Raw genomic sequence first — 22,319 nt, forward strand, 5'->3', positions numbered from 1 at the left:
GATGGTGTAATTGTACCAGGCTCCACCACTTGTCCTGACCGAAAATTCCATGCATGCAGCATCCTCTGATTGACAGAAGTTGCCCCTTAGGTCCCTTTTAAATATTTTCCCTGTCAACTTAAACCTATGCCCTCTCGTTCTGGACCTGTCTATTTATCCCATTCATGCCCCTCATGGTTTTATAAAACTCAATGAGGTCACCCTTCAGCCTCCAACACTTATGAGAGGATCCCACCAACATGACACAATGGGGCCCAGGTGATTGACAGCAGCTGCAGACCAATAGGAGAGTTGGCGTGATCCTCCAGCCAATAGAGGTGAATGAGGGGTGTGGCCAGCAGGCCAACACGTGACCATGAGCTGTGCAGGCGCAGTGTCACTGTGAGGGGGGGACTCAGTGAGTGTGATGGGAGTGGCATAGACTGGGAGAAAAATGGAGTTTGTGGGTACTGGGGCGGTTTATAAACACACGGTGCTTGACATGAATTACAAGCTCCCGCTAAATAAAAACCAGAAAAAATTGTGGATGATGGAAATGATAAACAACAACCAGAAAGTGCTGGAAAAGCTCAGCAGGTCTGGCAGCATCTGTGAAGACAAGTCATAGTTAACATTTCTGATCCTATGAACCTTCCTCAGAACTGATGTGACTGAGGAAAAAATGTTGGTTTATATGCAGAAGGTATAGGTTAAAGAGTAAATGATTGGGAATAGAGCCCAAAGAGAGAGAGAGGAGAAATTGGACAAAGGAGTGTATATCGATCTGGCTGGGGGAGGGTGAATAGCTGTTTATGGGGACTGTTAGTGGCTAATCCCAGATAGTGTGTAATAGCAGGCTATATAATAACAAGGCCTGGTGTGTGGGGTAGGGGGCTAGGATGCTAGGACGTGGGAGAGTTCAGCATCTGAAATTATTGAATTTGATATTGAGGCCAAAGGGCTGAAGGGTCCCCGGTGATGAGGTTTTCTTCTTCCAGCTTCATTAACATGTGGCACTGGAAACGCACAGCAGGTCAGGCAGCATCCAAGTAGCTGGAGAATCGACATTTTAGGTATATGCCCTTCATCAGGAATGTGCGGTGTGGGAAAGAGTGCTGAGAAATAAATAGGAGGGGGTGTGTAGGTTGGGGGGGAAGGGAGCTAGGAAGGCAATAGGTAGATGCAGTTGGGAGGTAATGGTGAGAGGGTGGAGTGGATAATGGGGAAGGAAGATGAACAGATGGGTCAGTTCAAGAGGCCAGTGCCGAGTTGGAGGGTTGGAGCTAGGATAAGGTGGGGTGAGGGGAGATGAGGAAACATTGATGCTGTGTGGTTGAAGGGTCCCAAGGCGGACAATGAGGTGTTATTCCTCCAGGCTTCGGATGGGTCGATTTGGCGATGGAGGCAGCCCAGAATCTGCATGTCCTTGGCGGAGTGGGAGGGGCCGTTGAAGTTGTCGGTCACAGGGCAGTGTGGTTGGTTGGTACGTGTCCCAGAAATGTTCCCTGAAATATTCCGCAAGTTGGCGTCCTGTCTCCCCACTGTAGAGGAGACCACATCGAGAGCAAAGGACTCAATAGGTGAAATGTTTGAATGTAAGAACTATCTCTGCTGAATGTGGAAGGATCCTGTGGTGCCTTGGATGGAGGTGAGGGGAAGGTGTGGGCACAGGTTTTCCACCTCTTGCTATGGCGAGCGAAGGTGCTGGGAGTAGAGGATGGGTTGGTGGGGAGTGTGGATCTAACAAGGAAGTCACAGAGAGAATGGTCTCCGATGAATGCTGAAAGGACTGGGGAGGGAAATATATCTCTGATGGGGTCTAATTGTAGGTGGTGGAAATGGTGGAGGATGATGTGTTGTACCTGCATGGAATGTGAGGACTTGGGGGATTCTATCCTTGTTGCAGTTGAAGGAGTTGGGTTCAAGGACGGAGGTGTGGGAAGTAGAGGAGATACGGTGGAGGGTGTTGTTGACCACATGGGAGGGGAAATTGCTGTAATTGAAATACGGAGCCATTTGGTATGTTCTGGAGTGTTCTGCCAGTTTGTATCAAGCTTCACTGGAACATTGCAGTAAGCATGAGACAGGGATGTTGCCCAGGGAACAGGCTCGTGTGTTGAAGTGGCAGGCAACTGGAAGCTCAGGGTCTTTTTTGCGGCAGAACGTTCATCAGCCACCATTTCCATCACATCCACTGAGATGCTGCCAGACACCAGTTCCTGTTCCCTCTATTAACAGCTATGCACTCTCCCAGCCAAATCGCTATCCAGTCCTTTTTCTTTCCAAATGTTCCTTTGGGCTCTGTCCCCACCTATTATTCACTCTTTAACCCCTATCTCCTTTGCCATTGCACTGGGAGCTAAATTGCCCATAGTTTTCAGAGACGTGTAGGTTAGATGCAAGATAAATATTTGTCTTTACTATTCATCTTGCACTGACTGTGAGTTTTGTTGTGTGAATTCATTTTATGGGATATTAATTGAGACTGGGATCTCAAAAACAGGTTTTTACAGTCGGCAGAGACATCAGGACCTGAATATAATTGGCATTTAACTGTGGAAACAGAAAGGTTTTTCTGTTCTGTTCTGTCTGTGAGAAAATATCATTTAGTGGGCGGCACGGTGGCACAGTGGTTAGCACTGCTGCCTCACAGTGCCTGAGACCTGGGTTCAATTCCTGCCTCAGGCGACTGACTGTGTGGAGTTTGCACGTTCTCCCCGTGTCTGCGTGGGTTCCCTCCGGGTGCTCCGGTTTCCTCCCACAGTCCAAAGATGTGTAATGTCAGGTGAATTGGCCATACTAAATTGCCCGTAGTGTTAGGTAAGGGGTAAATGTAGGGGTATGGGTGGGTTTCACTTCGGCGGGTCGGTGTGGACTTGTTGGGCAGAAGGGCCTGTTTCCACACTGTAAAGTAATCTAAATCTAATCTTCAATACTTTTGTAAAGCAAAAATCAGAGAAATGGACAAATTTGTGGCTGGATCACCCTTTGGGTGTGTGCTCTGTTCTGGGCCCTGCAGCTGAGGAAGGGGATATTGCCCTGAAAGGGAGCACAGATTTATCCAAATTGCACCTCATCTCTTTGCAGGAACTGTCAGATTTAGTCCCCAATCACCCACTTCGTAATGTTAACCTGTAAATTCTTTATTTTCAGTTCTCTGCAAACTACCCATTAAAATTCCTATGGACTAAAATTCCAGCATCTTTTCAGGTGGAATGTTCCAGATTCTGACAACTGAAAATGACAGGGCTGTACTGAGAATGCTGCTTGGCTTAGTGAGTGTGTTTTGGAGTTGGGTGAAAACAATGAGATGAGACAGGGAGAAGGTGAAGCTGAAACTCAGGTTTAGTTCAGGCCATTCAGAAATTCATATGCTCCCAATGGGAATAGCCAATTTTTATGAGATACCTGCTGAATATTTTGTAACAGGTTTTAAAGTATAACATGTCAGCTTAAGTAACGGTCGGGGCTTTAGATTATAATGGACATGCTTGAAGTGAAGAAAGGTTGCTAGCTCATTTAAGTTCTCGTGATAGGAGAACTAGCTGAATCTAGAGAGACATTGTTACAGGAGACCTCAGATCCACGGTATTCTTCTCTTGTACAATGTGGGAAATAAGGGATGCTTCCAGTGTCCCTGGCGACAATATGTGCAGGAAGTGTGCCCATCTGCAGTTACTGGGAAACTGCTTTTCAGATCTGAAGCTGTGAGTGGACTCACTGTAGCTCATCTGCAATACTGAGGATGTTATGGACAGCACGTTCAGTGAGTTAGGAAAGGGAATGGATGACTATCAGATCAAGTAAAAGGCTCAGGAAGGAAATGCAGGAGTTCCCAGTGATCATCCCGTTATCAAACAGATACTGTATCCAGCTTCGGATTCTGCAAAGAACAGGAGGAAAGAGAGTGACGGGGATTCAATAGTCAGGGGTACAGACAGGCACTTCTGTGGCCACAGACATGAATCCAGGATAGTATGTTACCTCCCTGGTGCCAGGATCCGTGATAGCATGGATAGGTTATTGGACATTGTGGAGCTGGAGGGTAAACAGCCAGTGGTGGTGGAATCCTCTCACTATTCAGACTGTGTATCATTTACATTCTCCACTGCTTCTCACTCATGTCTGCTTCAAAAAAAGGGAATCACTAGAAACACGGAATAAAATGGGGTCAGAGTCTCTGGTATTAAACTGTTGAACACAATGCCCCCATCTTCTCCATATTGGTCATCAAGCACACATGCCCGCTGCGATCATCTAATACCTTTTTGATATTAGAATAGATGATAGATGATTGGTTAATGTTTTGGGAAGGCAAATGAGCAGAGAGGTTTAGTAGGAAATTCTGGAGCTCAGGGTGCAGGAATCTGAGTTAAAAATGGGCTATCCTCAAGGCTGGAATTACAGAAAGGCACTTAGCAGAGAGATTTGTGGGGATCGAGATTACAGCGATAGGGAGGATTGTGTGATTGGAGGATGTTACAGAGATGCTTATGATAGCAGAGATAAGGAAGAGTTGTGAAGCTTCATGAGGTGACAGTGATATGGAGAGTTGTGAACACGAAGACACCGAGAGTTAAGAGTTTCAAAGTTATATATCATGGAAACGGACCCTGTGGTCTAACCAATCCATGTCGACTATAATTCCACCTAAACTAATCACACCTGCCTCTGCTTGGCCTAAATCCCTCCAAATATTTCCTATTTATGTACTTATCCAAATATCTTTTTAAGTATTGTAATTGTGTTCACAGCTACCACTTCCTCTGGAAGTTCAACCCATAAGTGCAAAAATAGAAAAACTCATGTCTTTTTAAAATCTTTGTCATCTCTTCTCAAACTGTATGCACCGGTGTCTTGAATCCCCCTCCCATGCAGCCATTCATCTTATCTACACACTCCATGATTTTATAAACCTCAAAAAAGGTCACCCCTCAACCTCCTAATCTCCAGTGACAGACATCCCAGCCTATCCATCCTCTCCTTCTAAAACAATCCCTCCGTTCATGGCAACATCCTGGGAAACATCTTCTGAACCTTCTCCAATTTAATAACATCCTTCCTCTAACAGGGGGACCAGAACTGAACACAGTGAAGAGGCCTCACCAACATCATGTATAACCTCATGACAGTGTCCCAACTCCTATACCTAAAGGTCTGAGCAATGAAGGTAAGCGTGCTAAACACCCACTTAACCACCCTGTCTACATGTGACACAAACTGCAAAGACCTGAACCCCTCGGTGTCTTTGTTCCACATCACTATTCAAGGCCTTACTTTTAATTAGTGTAATTAATTAATAAGGCTAAAGGAGATGTTTGTTTTATTAAATATAATATCTTACATTTATTCAAATTAAATTCCATCTGCCACATTTCAGCCCATTCACCCAATTGATCAGGATCCCTCTGTATTCGTGGATAACCTTTTGTTACTGTCTACCTTAACAGTTTTTGATGTCACCCACAAACAAACCATGCTTTGTATATTCTAATTCAAACCATCTACACACATGACAAACAAAAATGGACCCAGCACCGATTCCTGGAGTACACTGCTGGTCACGGGCCTCCAGTGTGAAAAACAACCCTCCACTATTACTGTCTCCTATTGTTAAGCTAATTTTGTATCCAGTTGGCAAGCTCTTGCTGAATCCCATGGGATCGAACTTTACAACTTCGTCTCCCCTGCACAACCTTTTTAAAGGCTTTACTAAAGTCCAAATAAACAATGTCTGCCGCTCTGCCCTCATCGATCTTCTTGGTGACTACCTTAAAAATCTCAATCAGGTCTGTGAGACACCCTGTTAAGTAACCATGTTGAGTGTCCATAATCATTCCTTAACTCTCCAAATACATGCAAATCCTATCCTTCTGAATCGCCTCCTACGGCTTACCCACCACTGAGGTCTACAGTTCCTAGGCTGCTCCTTATATCCCTTCTTTAACAAAGGTACAACATTAACCACTCTCCAGTCATCAGGCAGCTCACCTGTAGTTATCGATTATACAAATATTTCTCCATGGTGCCCACAATTACCTCTCACCCAAACTGTTCCCGTCCTATCACTTCCGTCACTTGCCCTGTCTGATCAGACAAGAAAAGGTCAGGTGTTGCTTGCTTCCTGATAGGAACATTTAAATATTGATAAAGAACATTTCTTGAACTCATTTAACACATTCTTTACCAACCAAACCTTTCACACTATCGTAATCACCTACTACTATAACCTTATTGTTGTGACTGTATACCGGAGATCTCTCTGTATATTTGTTCCTTATATTCTCCCTGATTATTGCAGCGTCTATAGTGCCATCTGACCAAGGTGATTTTTTTTAAAGTTTGAAAACACAATTTTGTTTTTAAAAAAGCTTTCCTCTGCGATTTAAATATAAATCTCTTTTTGTTTATTCACTCAGATGTGGATGTTTACCCTGAGGGCAGTTGGGATCTAACCACATTGCTGTGGGTCTGGAGTCACATGTTGGCCAGACCGGGTGAGGATGACAGTTTGCTTCCCTAAAGGGCATTAGTGAACCAGATGGGTTTTTTCCTAACAGTCGACAATAGTTTCATGGTCATCATGAGCCTTTTCATTAGAGAATTTACTGATATCAGATGCCACCATCAGCCATGATGCTACCATCTAACCGTAATCCTCGGAAGATTGCTCATATTACTCGTCTAGCAAGAATATCATCTGGCCATTGCCTCCCTTTTTAGCAATGTATTTTTAAAAAAAAGCTCCATCATTCTACGTGTACAATTTGAGGTAAAATTACACACACGCAATTTCTGAAGCTGGAGGGGGATTACAGAGACAGGGAGGGATGTGGGTCTAGTGGGGGATTGTTGTCCAAACATCACTGTGGTGTACATGGACTGCAACATTTCACGGAGGCCGTTCACCACCATTTCTCCAAGACACATAAAGGTGGCCAATAAATTCTGGTCTGGGCAGCAAAGACAACCTCCAGTGAATAAAACCGAGCAGTGACCTCTCCCAGCTGACTTCTTGTGAAGGTATGAACCTCTCTGGAAATGCAGCTTGGAGAAAAGAGAAACAAACAGTGACATTTCACAGCTGCCTTCAGAGAGACCTCGCTCTGTGAGCTGCTCACAGCCGGGATCAGCTCAGTGGGTTTCAGTCTCTTGAAACATCAATTTTAGACGGTTTTATTATATTAATAGTGAGAAAGGTGAGGGTTTCTTTTTCATGTCTTTCGGTCTGTTGTTAAAATGTTTAAAATATAAAGCGTAAGCATTAAGTTATTCTCAGGCAGTATTTTTCGAGCAGTAAGACTGTGCCTTTGTCTTGGTCTGTAGATTGTTAAGGCGGAGAGATGGCCTGTTGTAGAGTGGTGTGCTGTTCCTGTCGGATGTTGGAGTCTAGAGAGAGTTTCAATGATCCTGATGATTGTGTCTGCAGGAAGTGTCTTTGCAAATCCTATCAAATCACATGGATTGGTGAAGGAGTGATTAAAGGCAGTGAGGAATTGACAGGGGTCAGGGGTGTGAGAGGTGGCAGTCTCAGGATTGCAGGATACTGCAGATACAGTCAGGTAGGTGGGTTACCTCCAGGAAAGCTAGGAGGGGTAGGCAAGTACTGCAGGAATATCCCCTGAGTGGTTATCCCCAGCTCAAACAAGTGTACTGTTTTGGAAAATGTAGGGGGTAATAGATTTTCAGGGGAATATAGCACTGACTGCCAAGTTACTGCAACTGAGACTGGCTCTAACATAATGTAAGGTATATCCAGTTCCACGCAAACGATGGTGATAGGGGACACTCTAGTCAGGGGCACAGTCTGCCATTTCTGCAGCTGACAGTGAGACATCAGAATGGGGTGGTGCCTCCCTGATGCTAGGGTCAGTGATGCCTCGGAGAGGGTGCAGAATATTCTCAAAGGGGAGAATAGCCAGTGGGAGGACATTGTACATTGGTACCAATGGCATAGGAAGGGGAAAGCATGGGGTCCTGATGAGCAGGGAGATTTGCTAGTTCCACTCGGGAGGGAGTTGGGGTAAACCTAAAGAGATAGTGAGAAAAGAGGTATGTCCGAGGCTGGTACTGTTCAGATTAGACTGTCAAGGCAGGCAAGAGCAAGCCACAGAACAAAGCGGGACGGACCAATTACACTGAATTCATTTCAGTACAAGAGGCCTGACAGGTCAGGCTGATGGGCTCAGGGTATGGTTTTGAACATGGCACTGGGATATTATAGCAATTACAGAGGCATCACTCAGGGATGGATAGGACTAGCAGCTTAATATTCCAGGGTGTAGATGCGATAGAAAGGGGGCAACAGTACAGGGGGAGTGGCATCTTTGATTAGGGATAACATTACAGCTGGGCTTCGGGAGGATATTCCTGAGAGTACATCCAGGCAAGTTACTTGGGTGGTACTGAGAAATAAGGAAGGGATGACCGTCTTACTGGGATTGTATTATAGACTCTCTCCCAATAGTCAGCGGGGAATTGAGACACAATTTTACCAGGAGACCTCAGTTATCTGTAAGAATAATATGGATGCAATGATAAGGGGTTTTAACTTTACAGCACTCCGAGGCCATGTTGGTAGTGTTAAGGGCTTGGATGAAAAGGTATTTGTTCAGTGTGTACGAGAACGTTTCAGATTCAGTTTGTAGGATGTACTACTAGAGAAGGAACAAAACTTGACCTGTTTTCTTTATTCATTCACAGGATGAGGCTGTCACTGGCTCGGCCAGCATTTATTGCTTCGTTTAACCAGAGGGCAGTTAAGAATCAACCACGTTGCTATAGGTCTGGAGTCACATGCAGACCAGACCAGGTAAGGATGGCATTTTCCTTCCCTACAGGTCATGAGTGAACCAGATGGGATTCCCAACAATTGACAATGGATTCATTGTCGTCACAAAATTAATTTTTCCAGATATTTATTGAATTCACGTTCCAAAATCTGCCGTGATGGGATTCAAACCCACGTCGCCAGAACGTTATCTGGTTCTCGGGATTAACAGTCTAGCGATAATTTCACTCCCTCATCACTGCCACTTCGAAAATGAGGCAGGGTGAGTGACTGAGTTATCAGTGGGGCAGCACATCAGCACCAAAGATCTTGTGGCTTAGTGGTTAGCGCTGCTTCCTTAGCACCAGGGACCTGGGTTTGATTCCAGCCTCGGGCGACTCTGTGTTGGAGTTGGCACGTTCTCCCCAGTGTCTGTGAGGGTTTCCTTCGGGTGTTCCAGTTTGCTCCCACAGTCCAAAGATGTGTAGGTTAGTTGGATGAACCATGTTAAATTTCCCATAGTGTCCAGATGCAGTAGATGAGGTTTTGGGATGTGCAGAGAAATCTCTGCCTGATGTGAAAAGATCCTTTTCAGGTCTTGGACAGAGGTCAGAGGGAGGTGTGACCGCATGTTTTATATCTCCCGTGGCGGCAAGGGAGGGTCAAGGGTGTGGAGCATGGGTTGGTGGTAGGGAGTGGACCTAACAAGGGTGTTGCCGAGGGAATGGTCTCTGTGGAACGCAGATAGGGGTGAAGAGGGAGATATGTCTGTGGTGGTGGGATCCAACTTTAGGTAGCATAAATAACAGAGGTTAATGCACTGTATCTGGAGATTAGTGGGGTGGAAGGTGAAGATTGCAGGGTTATAATCTTTTGTGGTTGAAGAGGTGGGATAAAGGTGCAGGAAGTGGAGGGTACGCATTGGAGGGCATTGTTGATCAAGTGAGAGGGAAATTGTGGTCCTTGAAGTAGGAGGCATTTCTGGGATGTCCTGGGGTGGAATTGCTCCTCCTGGGAGCAGATATGGCAGAAGCAGAGGAATTGGGAGTACAGGATCACGCTTTTATACTTGAGGGAAATCAGGAGAGCAAAAAAAAGACATGAAATAGCTTCAGGCACTGGTTTAAGTAGAATCCAAAGACATTAAACAAATATATCACAGACAAAAGATTAACTGGACCAGAGAATAGGACCCCTTAAAGATCAACAAGGCTGTCTATGGAACCACAGGGAGTGGGAAAGGTATGCAAATATTTCATGTCATTTTTTACTGGAGAAGGATATGGAAACTCGAGAGTTTGGAGAAATAAACAGAGATAACTTGAAAAGTGTCCATGTTACAGAGGAGGTGGTACTGGATGTCTTAAATGGCATCAAGGTTGATAAAGTCCTGGGACCTGATCAGGTGTATCCCAGAACTTTCTGGAAATTGAGAAGTGATTGTTGGGCCTCTCCCCAGGTAATTGTATCGTTGATAGCGACAGGTGAGGTGCCATTATTTTAAAAAGATGGTAAGGAGAGGCCATGGAACAAGAGAACAGTGAGCCTGAAGTCAGTGGCAGGCAAGTTGTTGGAAGGGATTCTGAGGGACAGGATATCCATCTATTAGGAAAGGTAAGGAATGAATGATCAGGGAGAGTCAATGTGGCTTTGTACGTGCCCAATTGTGTCTCACTAACGTGACTGAATGTTTTGAAGTGACAAAGAAAATTGATTAATCCAGGCGGTGAATGTTGTTTATATGGACATTCAACAAGGTTCCACAAAGCAGACTGGTTAGCAGGGTTAGATAACATGGAATGCAGGGAGAGCATGCCATTACAAAACTGCCTTGAAGGTAGGAGACAGAGAATGATGGAGGGTTGCTTTGCGGACTGGAGGCCTGTGGGCAGCAATGTGTTACAAGGAACGATATTGGGTCCTTAAATAATTGACTTGGATGTGAATGTGTAAGGTATGGTCAGTAGGTTTACAGATGGCACCAAAATTGGAGGTGTAGTGGACAGTGAAGAAGGTTAGTTCAGAATTCAACAGGATCTTGACCAGATGGGCCAATGGAGCAAGGAATGGCAGACGGAGTTCAATTTAGATAAATGTGAGCTGTTGGATTTCGGAAAGGCAAATCAGGGCAGGACTTGTGCACTTAATGGTAAAGTCTGGGGAGCATTGCTGAATAAAGAGACCTTGGAGTCCAGGTTCATAGTTCCTTGAAAGTCGAGTCACAGGTAGGCGGGGTAGTGAATGCAGTGTTTAGTACACTCCCCGTTATTGGTCAATGCATTGAATGCAGCTGTTGTGACGTCATATTGTGGTTGTATAGGACATTGATTAATGCTCTTCTGCGATTCTGTTTTCAGTTCCAATCTCCCTGTTCTCGGAATGATGTTGTGAAACTTCAAAGGTTTCAGAAAAGGTTTGCAAGGACTTTGCCAGGGTTGGACGGGTTGAGCTATTGGGAAATGCTGAATAGGCTGGGACTATTTTCCTGGAGAGTTAGAGACTGAGAGGTGACCTTATAAATGTTTATAAAATCATGATGGATCTGGATAAGGTGAGCAGTCAGGGACTTTTTCCCAGGTTCTGTGGGTTCAGAACTAGAGGACACAGGCTTAAGATGAGAGGGAAAAGATTTAAAAGGGATCTTAAGGCATCTTTTTCTCAATGAACAGAGTTATCAGAATCTGGAACATTCCACCTGAAAAGCTGCTAGGATTTGAGTCCATAAGGAGTTTACATGTTAACATTATGAATTGGGTGATTGGAACTAAATCTGACAGTTCCTACAAAGAAATGAAGTGCAATTTGGATCAATCTGTGCTCCCTCTCAGGCCAAAAAAGACCCTGAGCTCCCGGTTGCCTTCCACTTTAACACATGAGCGTGTTCCCTGGCCAACATCTGTCTCATGCTTAGGTGCAGTGTTCCAGTGAAGCTTGATGCAAGCTGGCAGAACACTCCAGAACATACCAAATGGACCATATTTCAAGGACTGCAATTTCCCCTCTCATGTGGTCAACCCCAATGCCCTCCAGTGTATCTCCTCCACTTCCGACACCACTGCCCTTGAACCCCACCCCTCCAACCCTTAACTCACACACATTGTTATCACATTGCCTGCCATTACACACTACCCACGATTAACCACTAATTGTCTCCGTTGACAGCTATCCCCCACCTCCATCACTCCACAATTGGAGCTGCCAAGGACACAAACCTCTGGAATATCCTCCCTAACCCCCTCTGTCCTCCTTTAAGATTGTTGGGCCTCTCCTGAGATATTTGTATCATTGATAGCGACAGGTGAGGTGCCATTATTTTTAAAAAGGTGGTAAGGAAAGGCCATGGAACAAGAGAACAGTGAGCCTGAAGTCAGTGGCAGGCAAGGTTGTTGGAAGGAATTGTGAGGGACAGGATATACGTGTATTTGGAAATGATTAGGAAGAGTTAAAGTGGCTTTGTTTGTGCAAAATCGTGTCTCACTAACTTGAGTATTTTTTTTTCTTGAAGAAGTGACAAAGATGATTGATGATGGCAGCCTGTGAACGTTGTCTCCATGGGCATTGAACAAGGTTCCACAAAGCAGACTGGTTAGCAAGGTTAGATAACATGGAATGCTGGGAGAACGAGCCATTTGGATACAAAACTGGCTTGAAGGTAGGAGACAGAGAGTGGTGATGTAGGGTTGTTTTGTGGACTGGAGGCCTGTGAGCAGCAGTGTGCTGCAGCAATGGATATTGGGGCCTTCAATAAATGACTTGGATGTGAATATATGAGATATGGTCAGAAGGCACCAAAATTGGATGGGTAGTGGGCAGTGTAGAAAGTTAGTTCAGAATACAACAGGATCTTGATCAGATGGGCCATTGGAACGAAAAATGGTAGACTGAGTTCAATTTAGATAAATGTGAGCTGTTGTATTTTGGAAAGGCAAATCAGGACAGGACTTATGCACTTAATGGTAAAGTCCTGGGGAGTGTTGCTGAACAAAGAGACCTTGGAGTTCAGGTTCATTGTTCCTTGAAAGTAGAGTCGCAGGTAGGCAGACTAGTGAAGGTGGTGTATGGTATGCTTATATTTATTAGTCAATGCATTGAATATGGAAGCTGGGACGTCATATTGTGGCTTCACAGGACATTGATTAAGCCATTTCAGGAATTCTGCTTTCAGTTCGAATATCCCTGTTCTGGGAAGGATGTTATGAAATTTGAAAGGAGTCAGACAAGATTTGCAAAAACATTGCCAGGGTTGAAGGATTTGGGCTACAGGGAGAGACTGGGGCTATTTTCCCTGAAGAGTCAAAGACAGAGGTGACTTTATGGAGATTTATAAATCATGAGGGGCATGGATACGGTGAACAGCCGGGGTCTTTCCCCCCCAGGTGAGGTGGGCCCAAAACAAGAGCACATGGGCTTAAGTTGAGAGGGCAAAGATTTAAAAGGGATCTAAGGGGCAAGTGGTGTGGTGTGTGTGTGTGGAATGAGCTGCCAGATGAAGTAGTGGAGACTGATACCATTACAACATTTGAAAGGCATCCATGAATGGGATGGGTTTTGAGGGATAGGGCCCAATAGCTGGCAAATGGGACTCCAGTAGTTTAGGATCCCGAGTTGGCATGAACGAATTGGACCGAAGGTCTGTTTCTGTGCTGTCCATCTCTATGACACTAATAAATTAAGATGTGTTCCTCTTTTGTGGAGAGCGAGCAGAAGCACAGATAATTGTCCTTGGAGCTGAGACGGTTAAGCAGTGATTTGGACCAGGTGCAGATTTGTTTCCAAACAATTAATTTGCAGAGAGAGAGGAATTGTTAGCACGATCACAATTTTTCGTAACTACTTTCAGGTAACTGGCAAATAATGCAGAGTGAAAATGGGAACATTATTTCACTCAGTAAGTTCTGCGCACCTGGAATAGGCTGAACGGCAGCTGGACACAGATTCAGCAGGTGTTCGCAAACAGATTTATAATTTTACTTTTTAAGGAAGGACTTAGTGGGCTTTGGGCAAGTGAGAGGGGAGTTGGGACAGATTTGCAGCATCTCCAGAGGGAGAGAGTACAGTCCCAATGGGCTGAATAGCCCCCAGCCCCTGTGCTCTGTGATACTGCCCCATTCACTGTGAATGATGAAGCTCATCACAGGGCAGAGAGAGAGAGGATCCCACCACTTACCTCACAATGGGGCCCGGCTGATTGATCTCAAACAAGTACACTGTTTCGGAAAGCGTCGGAGGTCACCCTCTCAGGGGCATATCGCACTGACAAGCAAGGTACTGGTACAGAGACTGGCTCCAATGTAATGTGAGGTATATGAGGTTCCTGGTGATCGATGGTGATAGGAGATTTTCTGGTATAAGGCACAGACTGCCGTTTCTGCAGCTGACAGTGAGACATCAGAATGGGTGGTACCTCCCTGGTGCCAGGGACAAGGATGTCTCGGAGAGGGAGCAGAGTATTCTCAAAAGGGAGTATGATCAGTGGGAGCTCATTATACATTAGTACCAATGACATCGGAAGAGGAAAGGATGAGGTTCTGACGAGAGAATATAGCAAATTATCCTGGAGGATAAAAAGTAGGTCTTCGTGGGTAGTAATATCTGGATTACTCTTTGTGCCGCATGCTAGTGAGAGTAGGAACAGCAGGATAGAGCAGATGAATGTGTGGGTAAGGATCTGGTGCAGGGGAGAAGGATTGCCATGTTTGGATCATTGGAATCTCTGCTGGGGTAGAATTGACGTGCATAAGAAGGATGGATTGTACCTGAATTCGAAGGTGTCTAATACCCAGGAAGGGAGATTTGCTAGTGCTACTCAGGAGGCATTAAACCAGTGAGGGAGTGGGGGGTAAACCTAAAGAGATAGTGAGAGAAGAGGTATGTCTGAGGCTGATACAGTTGAGAAGTTAGACAGTCAAGGCAGGCAAGGGCAAGGCACAGAACGAGGTGGGACAGAGCAGTTTCACTGCATTTATTTCAGTGCAAGAGGCCCGTCAGGGAAGGCAGATGAGCTGAGGATATGGTTTTGAACATGGGACGGGGATATCATGGATATTACAGAAACGTGGCTCAGTGATGGATAGGACTGGCAGCTTAATGTTCTAGGGTGCAATGGGAAGGATAGAAAGGGGGACGAGAGGAGGCAGAATGGCGTTTTGGATTAGGGATACCTTTATAGTTGTGCTCAGGGAGGATATTGGGAGTATTTCCAGTGAAGTTACTTGGATAGAATTGGGAAATAAGAAAGGGATGATCACCTTGTTGTGGTTGTCTGCTTGGGTTTCGTCTGGTTGCTCTGGTTTCCTCCCAAAGATGTGTAGGATGGGTGGGTTATCCAGGCTGAATTGCCCATAGTGTTCAGGGATGTGCTGGCCAGGTGGATTGCTCATTGGAATTGCAACGTTATAGGGGTAGGGTAGAAGGCTCTGATGTTCAGTGTGGATATGATGGGCTGAATGGCCCGCTTCCACGCTGTCTGGATTCTCTGATAATTCTACTAGCTTTAAAATAGTTACAGAAAATAATAGACCAGATCTAATAGGTAGCCTTCTAAATTGGACAATTTCGATGGCACAAGGTAAGTAAGAACTTGCAAAATTTGTTTGCGGGAGGTTATTTCCAGGGAAAGGGATGGCTGGACAAAAGAGTAACCAGGCAGAGAATAGCAACCCTCAAAAATCAGTAAGGCTGTCTATGGAACCGCAGGCGGTGGGAGAGATTCTGTAAGTATTTCACATCAGTTTTTACTGAAAAATGATATGGAAGCTAGAGAGTTTGGAGAAATAAATAGTGATAATTTGGCAATTGTTCATATTACAGTGGAGGAGCTACTGGATGTCTTAAAAAGCAGAAAGGTGGATAAATCCCAGGAATCTGAGCAGGCGTATCCCAGAACTTTGTGGGAAGCCAGGGAAGTGATTGCTGGGCCCCTCGCTGAGATATTTGTATCATCAATTGCCACAGACAAGGTGCTGGAAGATGGGTGCCATTATTTGAGAAAGTTAAAAATCACACACCAGGTTATAGTCAAACAGGTTTATTTGGAAGTGTGCTTCCATTTAAACCGTTTGGACTATAACCTGGTGTTGTGTGATTTCTAACTTTGTACACCCCAGTCCAACACTGGCATCTCCAAATCATTATTTGAGAAAGGTAGTAAGGAAAAGCCAGGGAACTATAGACCGGTGAGCCTGAAGTCAGTGGCAGGCAAGTTGTTGGAAGGGATTCTCAGGGACAGGATTTACATGTCATTGGAAAGGCAAGAAAAGATTAGGGATAGTCAGCATGGCTTTGTGCATGGAAGTCATTAACTTGGACTTGAGAAAGACACAAAGTTCCACATAACAGGCTGGTTAGCAAGTTCAACACCATAGAATACAGGCGGAACTAGCTATTTGGATACAAAATTGTTTGGAAGATCAAAGAGTCATAGATGTACAACACAGAAGCAGAGACCCTTCGGTCCAACCAGTACATGCTGACCAGATATCCCAACGCAATGTAGACCCACCTGCCTGCACCCGGCCCATATCCTTCCTATTCATATACCCAATAAGATGCCTTATAAATGTTGCATTCGTCCAACCTCCACCACTTCCTCTGGCAGCTCATTCCATACACGTACCACCCTCTGTGAAAACGTTGCCCCACAAGTCTCTTTAAAGTCTTTCCCCTCTCACCCTAAACCTATGCCCTCTAGTGCTGGGCTCCACCACCCCAGGGAAGAGACTTTGTCTATTTATCCTATCCATGCCCCTCATGATTTTATATACCTCTATAAACTCACCTCTCAGCTTCCGACGCTCCAGGGAAAATAGCCCCAGTCTATTCAAAATCTATTCAACCCCCAGCTATGCTGAAATCCTCCAATCCTGGTAACTTTCTTGTAAATCTTTTCTGAACCCTTTCAAGTTTCACAACATCCTTCCGATAGGAAGGAGACCAGATTTGTACGCAATATTCCAATAGTGGCCTCACCAATGCCCTGTACAGCCACAACATGACCTCCCAACTCCTGTACTTAATGTTCTAACCATATGCCGCCTTCACTATCCTATCTACCTGTGGCTACACTTTCAAGGAGCGATGAACCCGCACTCCAAGGTCTCTTTGTTCAGTAACACTCCTCAGGACCTTACCATTAAGTGTATAAGTCCTGCTAAGATTTGATTTCCCCAAATGCCACTCCTCAGCTCATTCACTCATCTGATCAAGATCCCGTTGTACTCTGAGGTGATTGTTTTCACTGTCCACTACATCTCCAACTTTGGTGTCATCTCACTAACTATGCCTGCTATGTTCACATCCAAGTCATTCATATAAATGACGAAAAGTAGTGGATCCAGCACCGACCCTTGTGGCACTCCACTGGTCACAGGCCTCCAGTCTGAAAAACAACCTTCCACCACCACCCTCTGTCTTCTGCCTTTGAGCGAGTTCTGGATCCCAATTGGCTAGTTCTCCCTGTATTCCATGAGCTCTAACCTTGCTGAGCAGTCAGTGTCTTGGTGGAGGGTGCTTTTAGGACTGGAAGCCTGTGGTGAGCAAAATGCTGTCAGGCTGGGTGTTGGGTCCATTGCTTTTTGTCATTTATATCAATGATTTCCATGTGAATATAGGAGCTATGGTTAGTAGGTTTACAGTAGACACCAAAATATGAGGTGCAGTGGACAGTAAAGTTACCTCAGAGTACAATGAGACTCCGATCAAATGGGCTGAGGAGTGGCAAATGAAGTTTAATTTTGATAAATGTGAGGTTCTGCATTTTGGAAAAGCAAATCAGGGCCGGACTTCTACACTTAATGGGAAGGTCCTGGGCAGTGTTGCTGAACTAAGAGATCTTGGAGTGCAGGTTCATAGTTCCTTGAAAGTGGAATCATAGGCAGGGTAGTGAAGAAGTGTTTAGTATTCTTGCCTTTATCGGTCAGTGCATTGAGTACAGGAGTTGTGATGTCATTTTGCGGCTGTACAGGACATTGATTCAGTCACTTCTGGAATTCTGCTTTCAGTCCTGGTCTCCCCACTATCGGAATGATATTGTGAAACTTGAAAGGATTCAGAAAAGATGTGCAAAGATGTTTCCAGGGTTGAGGGATTGAGCTATAGGGAGAGGCTGAATAGGCTGAGGCTGTTTTCACTGGAGAATCGGATGCTGAGGGGTGACCATAGAGGTTGATAAAATCGTGAGGGGCATGGATAAGGTAAACAGCTCGGGTCTTATTCCTGTTTAAGTGAGTCCAAAACTAGAAAGCACAGGCGTGAGGGAAAAGATTGAAAAGGGATATTAGGGGCAAAGTTTCAAGCTGAACGTGATACGTGTATGGAATAAGCTGCCAGAGAAAGTGTGGAGGCTGGTATAGTTCCAACATTTAAAAGGCATCTCATTGGATATGTGATTGGGAAAGGTTTAGAAGGTTATGGGCCAAGTACTGGCATATGGGACGAGATTAATTTAGGATATCTGGTCGGCATGGACAATTTGGACTGAAGGGTTTGTTTCTGTGTTGTCCATCTCTTCGACACTAATAAATTAAAATTAAGATGGGTTTCTCTTTTATGGAGCGTTAGCAGAAGGTCAGACAATTCTCCTTGGAGCTGAGAAGGTTAAGCAGTGATTTTGACCAGGAGTTGATTTGTTTCCAGGATATTTCATTTATAGAGAGACAGAGTGAGAAATTTTTAACGTCACAATTTTTAGTAACTACTTTCAGGTAACTGGCAAATAATGCAGGTTAACGATGTGAAGATTATTTTACTCACTAAGTTCTGAGCATCTGGAACAGTTTGAAAGACAGCTGAATGCAGATTCAGTAGCTATTGTCAAAACAAATTTGAAATTTAACTTTTTAAGGAAGGATTTGGAAGGCTATGTCCAAATGGGAGGTGAGTTGGAACTGACTGGCACTATCTCCAGAGGGAGAGAGTACAGCCCCAATGGGCTGAATAGCTCCCAGCCCCTGTGCTCTGTGATACTGCCTCATTCACTGTGAATGATGAAGCTCATCACAGGGCAGAGCCGTAGAGATGTACAGCATGAAAATGCACCCTTTGGTTAAACTGGTCCATGCTGACCAGATATCCCAACCTAATCTAAGTCCCATTTGCCAGCACTTGGCACATACACCCTTCCTATTCATATACCCATCCAGATGCCAAATGGTATAATTGTACCAACATCCTCCACTTCCCGACAGAAGATTCCATACACGCACCAACCTCGGTGGGAAAAAAAATTGCCCCTCTGATCCATTTTAAATTCTTCCCCTCTCATCTTAAACCCATGCCCTCTCATTCTGGACTCCCCCACCCCAGGGAAACGACCTTGTCTATTTATCCTACCCATGCCCCTCCTGATTTTATAAACCTCTGTGAGGTCACCCCTCAGCCTCTGATGCACCTGGGAGGATCCCACCACTCAGGTCACAATGGGGCCTGGCTGATTGACACAGCTTCAGACCAATAGGAGAGTTGGCGTGATCCTCCAGCCAATGGGAGTGAATGAGGGGTGGGTCCAGCAGGCCAACACATGACCATCAGCTTTGCAGGCGCAGTGTCACTGTGAGGGGGAACTGAATGTGAAGGAGTGGGAGAGACAGCAGAGACTGGGAGAGAGATGGAGGTGGTGTGGACTGGGAAGGTTGATAAACACTGTTTCAGTCTGCTAGACCTGAATTAGATACTCCGGGTAAATTGAAAGAACTGTGGATGCTGTAAATCACACACAACAACTGAAAGTACTGGAAAAGCTCAGCAGATCTGGCAGCATCTGTGAATTGAAATCTGTTCGCAATTTGGATTCGGTGACACATCCTCAGGAACTGATGCTACTGAGAAAAAATGTTGTTTTTTATGCAGAAGGGGTTAAGGAGTAAATATAGGGGGGGAATAGAGTCCAAAGAGAGAGATAAGAACAATTGGACAAAAAGAGTGGATAACGATCTGAGGGGGAGGGTGAATAGCTGTTTATGGGGACTGTTAGTGGCTAACCATAGGTAGTGTGTAATGCCAGGCTATGTAATAACAAGGCCTGGTGTGTGGAGTAAGGGGCAAAGACACTAGGACGTGGGAGAGTTCAGGACCTAAAATTATTGAATTTGATGTTGAAACCAGAGGATTGTAGGGTCCCCGACTGGGAGATGAGGTGTTGTTCTTCCAGCTTGTGGTGCTGGAAAAGCACAGCAGGTCAGGCAGCATCCAAGGAGCAGGAGAATTGACATATTGGGCATGTAAGCACTTCATCAGAAATGTGGGAGGTGGGAGAAGAGGGCTGAGAGATAAATAGGGAGGGGTGTTTGGGGTTGGGGGGGAAGGGAGCTACGAAGAGACTAGGTAGATGTAGATGGGGTAGTGGTGAGAGGGTGGAATGGATAATTGGGAAGGAAGATGGACAGGTGGGACAGTTCAGGAGGCCAGTGCCGAGTTGGAGGGTTGAATCTGTGATAAGGTGGGGGAGAGGAGATGAGGAAACCTTGATGCCGTGTGGTTGAAAGGTTCCAAGGTCGAGGATGAGGTGTTCTTCCTCCAGGCGTGGGGTGGCTTGGATTTGGGGGTGGAGGACACCCAGGACTTGCATGTCCTTGGCAGTGTGGCGGCGGAGGGGATGTAGCTGAAGTGGTCGGCCACAAGGTGGTGGGGTTGGTTGGTGCATGTGCCCCAGAAATATTCCCTGAAATATTCCACAAGTTGGGGTCCTGACTCCCCAGTGTAGAGGAGACCACGTTGAGAGCAAAGGACACAATAGTTGATGTGTTTGGGTGGGCAGGGAATTCTCTGCTGGATGTGGGAGTATCCTTTGGTGCCTTGGATGGAGGTGAGGGGGAGTTGTGGGCACAGGTTTTACACTACTTGCAGTGGCAAGCGAAGGTGCTGGGTGTGGAGGATGGGTTCTGGGGAGCGTGGACCTAACGAGGAAGTCACAGAGGGAATGGTCTCTGTGGAATGCTGAAAGGGGAGGGGAGGGAAACATATCTCTAGTGGGGTCTGATTGTAGGTGGTGGAAATGGCAGAGGATGATGTGTTGTATCTGGGTGGAAGGTGAGGAGTGGGGGGATCCCATCCTTGTTGGGGTTGGAAGGGTGGGGTTCAAGGGCAGTGGTGTGGGAAGGGGAGGAGATACACTGGAGGGCATTGTTGACCACATGGGAGGGGAAATTGCAGTCCTTGAAATAGGAGGCCATTTGGTATGTTCTGGAGTGTTCTGCCAGCTTGTATCAAGCTTCACTGGAACACCGCAGTAAGCATGAGACAGAGATGTTGGACAGGGAACAGTCTTGTGTGTTAAAGTGACAGGCAACTTGAAGCTCCGGGACCTTTTTGCAGGCACAATGTAACTCCTCAGTCACCATTTCCACCACAGCCACTCAGATGCTACCAGGTTCCTGTCTCCTCCACTAACAGCTTTCCACCCTCCCACCAGATCGTTATTCACTCCTTTGTCTTTACAAATGTTCCTGTCTCTCTTTGCACTCTGTCCCCACCTATTATTTACTCTTTAACCCCTATCTCCTGTAGTCCAAAGATGTGCAGGTTCAGTGAATTGGCCCAGCTAAATTTCCCGTAGTGTTCAGGGATGTGCATTAGTCTGGGGAAATGGAGAGTAATAGGGAGGGGAATGGGTCTGGGTGAAATGAACTTCGGAAGGTGGGTGTGTAATTGTTGGGCCGAAGAGCCCATTTCCACGCTATAGGGATTCTACTTTTCCCAGCTGTTTTCGGTTCTAATGAAGGGTCACAGAACCCGTGATGACCCTTGGTGTTTGCAGGAGGCAGAAAGGGGAGAGTGGGAGCAGAAACCGGATGAGATGTATCCATGTAGACTGGGAGGGTTTAGTCATACTCTGTGCAGGTTGTTAATCTGAATTAGAAAATCTTGGTCCCACATTTGCAGCAAAGGGGAAAACAGCTGTGGGCCTCAGGCAGTGAGAGGTTCTGGGTTATGGTCGCCATCTTTATTTGGGGCAAGGTACAGCAAGGCGCATGCACATGTCCTCTTTTTGGGGGGCGGGGTGATTTCAAGAGGAGTGTTTACACATCAAACACATTCCAAGAGAAGTGTTCGCCTTCACTATTCATCTTGCACTGATTGTGAGCTTTGTTTTGCGAATTCATTTTATAGGATATTAATTGAGAATAATTGAGACTGGGATCTCAAAAACAAGTTTCTACAGTCCACGGAGTCATCACGATCTGAATATCATTGGCATTTAACTGTGGAACGAGAAAGGTTTGTTCAGTCTGGGAAAATATCACCAATAGTTTTGTCAAGCAAAAAGCAGAAAGATGTTCAAGTTCATGGTCAGATCACCCTTTGGGTATGTGTTCAATTCTTGGCCCTGCAGCTGTGGAAGGAGATATTGGCCTGAGAGAGAGCACAGATTTATCCAAATGCCAGTTTTAGTCCCAGTCACCCATTTCATGATGTTAACCTGTAAACCCTCTACTTCCAATTCCCTGCAAGCTTCTCATTGAATTTCCTTGTGGACTCAAATTCCAGCACCATTTCAGGTGGAACATTCCAGATTCTGACAACTGTCTGTTCATCCAGAAACTGCTGAAGTCCATGTTGACTCTGGGGTTACAAA

At 45.5% G+C, this 22,319-nt stretch overlaps 1 long non-coding RNA gene across 5 annotated transcripts in view; it reads left to right on the plus strand.

Annotated features, from left to right (window-relative positions):
* The window catches only part of LOC148146308 (uncharacterized), a 979,539-nt gene that overhangs the window by 950,159 nt on the left and 7,061 nt on the right, over nt 1-22,319 (plus strand). Inside the window, exons 5-7 of one of the 5 annotated variants that reach the window (XR_015760812.1) lie at nt 5,051-5,149; nt 6,399-6,476; nt 8,683-8,791. This is a non-coding gene — a long non-coding RNA (uncharacterized LOC148146308). Of the gene's footprint in view, nt 1-5,050; nt 5,150-6,398; nt 6,477-8,682; nt 8,792-12,254; nt 12,397-21,853; nt 21,962-22,319 lie in introns of those variants that run through there. The other 4 variants (XR_015760811.1, XR_015760814.1, XR_015760813.1 and 1 more) reach the window with 4 other exon arrangements.

Source organism: Chiloscyllium plagiosum, unplaced genomic scaffold, assembly GCF_037043375.1.
Source record: "Chiloscyllium plagiosum isolate Xiang-an unplaced genomic scaffold, Cpla_swu_hap1 HiC_scaffold_21, whole genome shotgun sequence".
In the NCBI taxonomy this organism is placed as follows: domain Eukaryota; kingdom Metazoa; phylum Chordata; class Chondrichthyes; order Orectolobiformes; family Hemiscylliidae; genus Chiloscyllium; species Chiloscyllium plagiosum.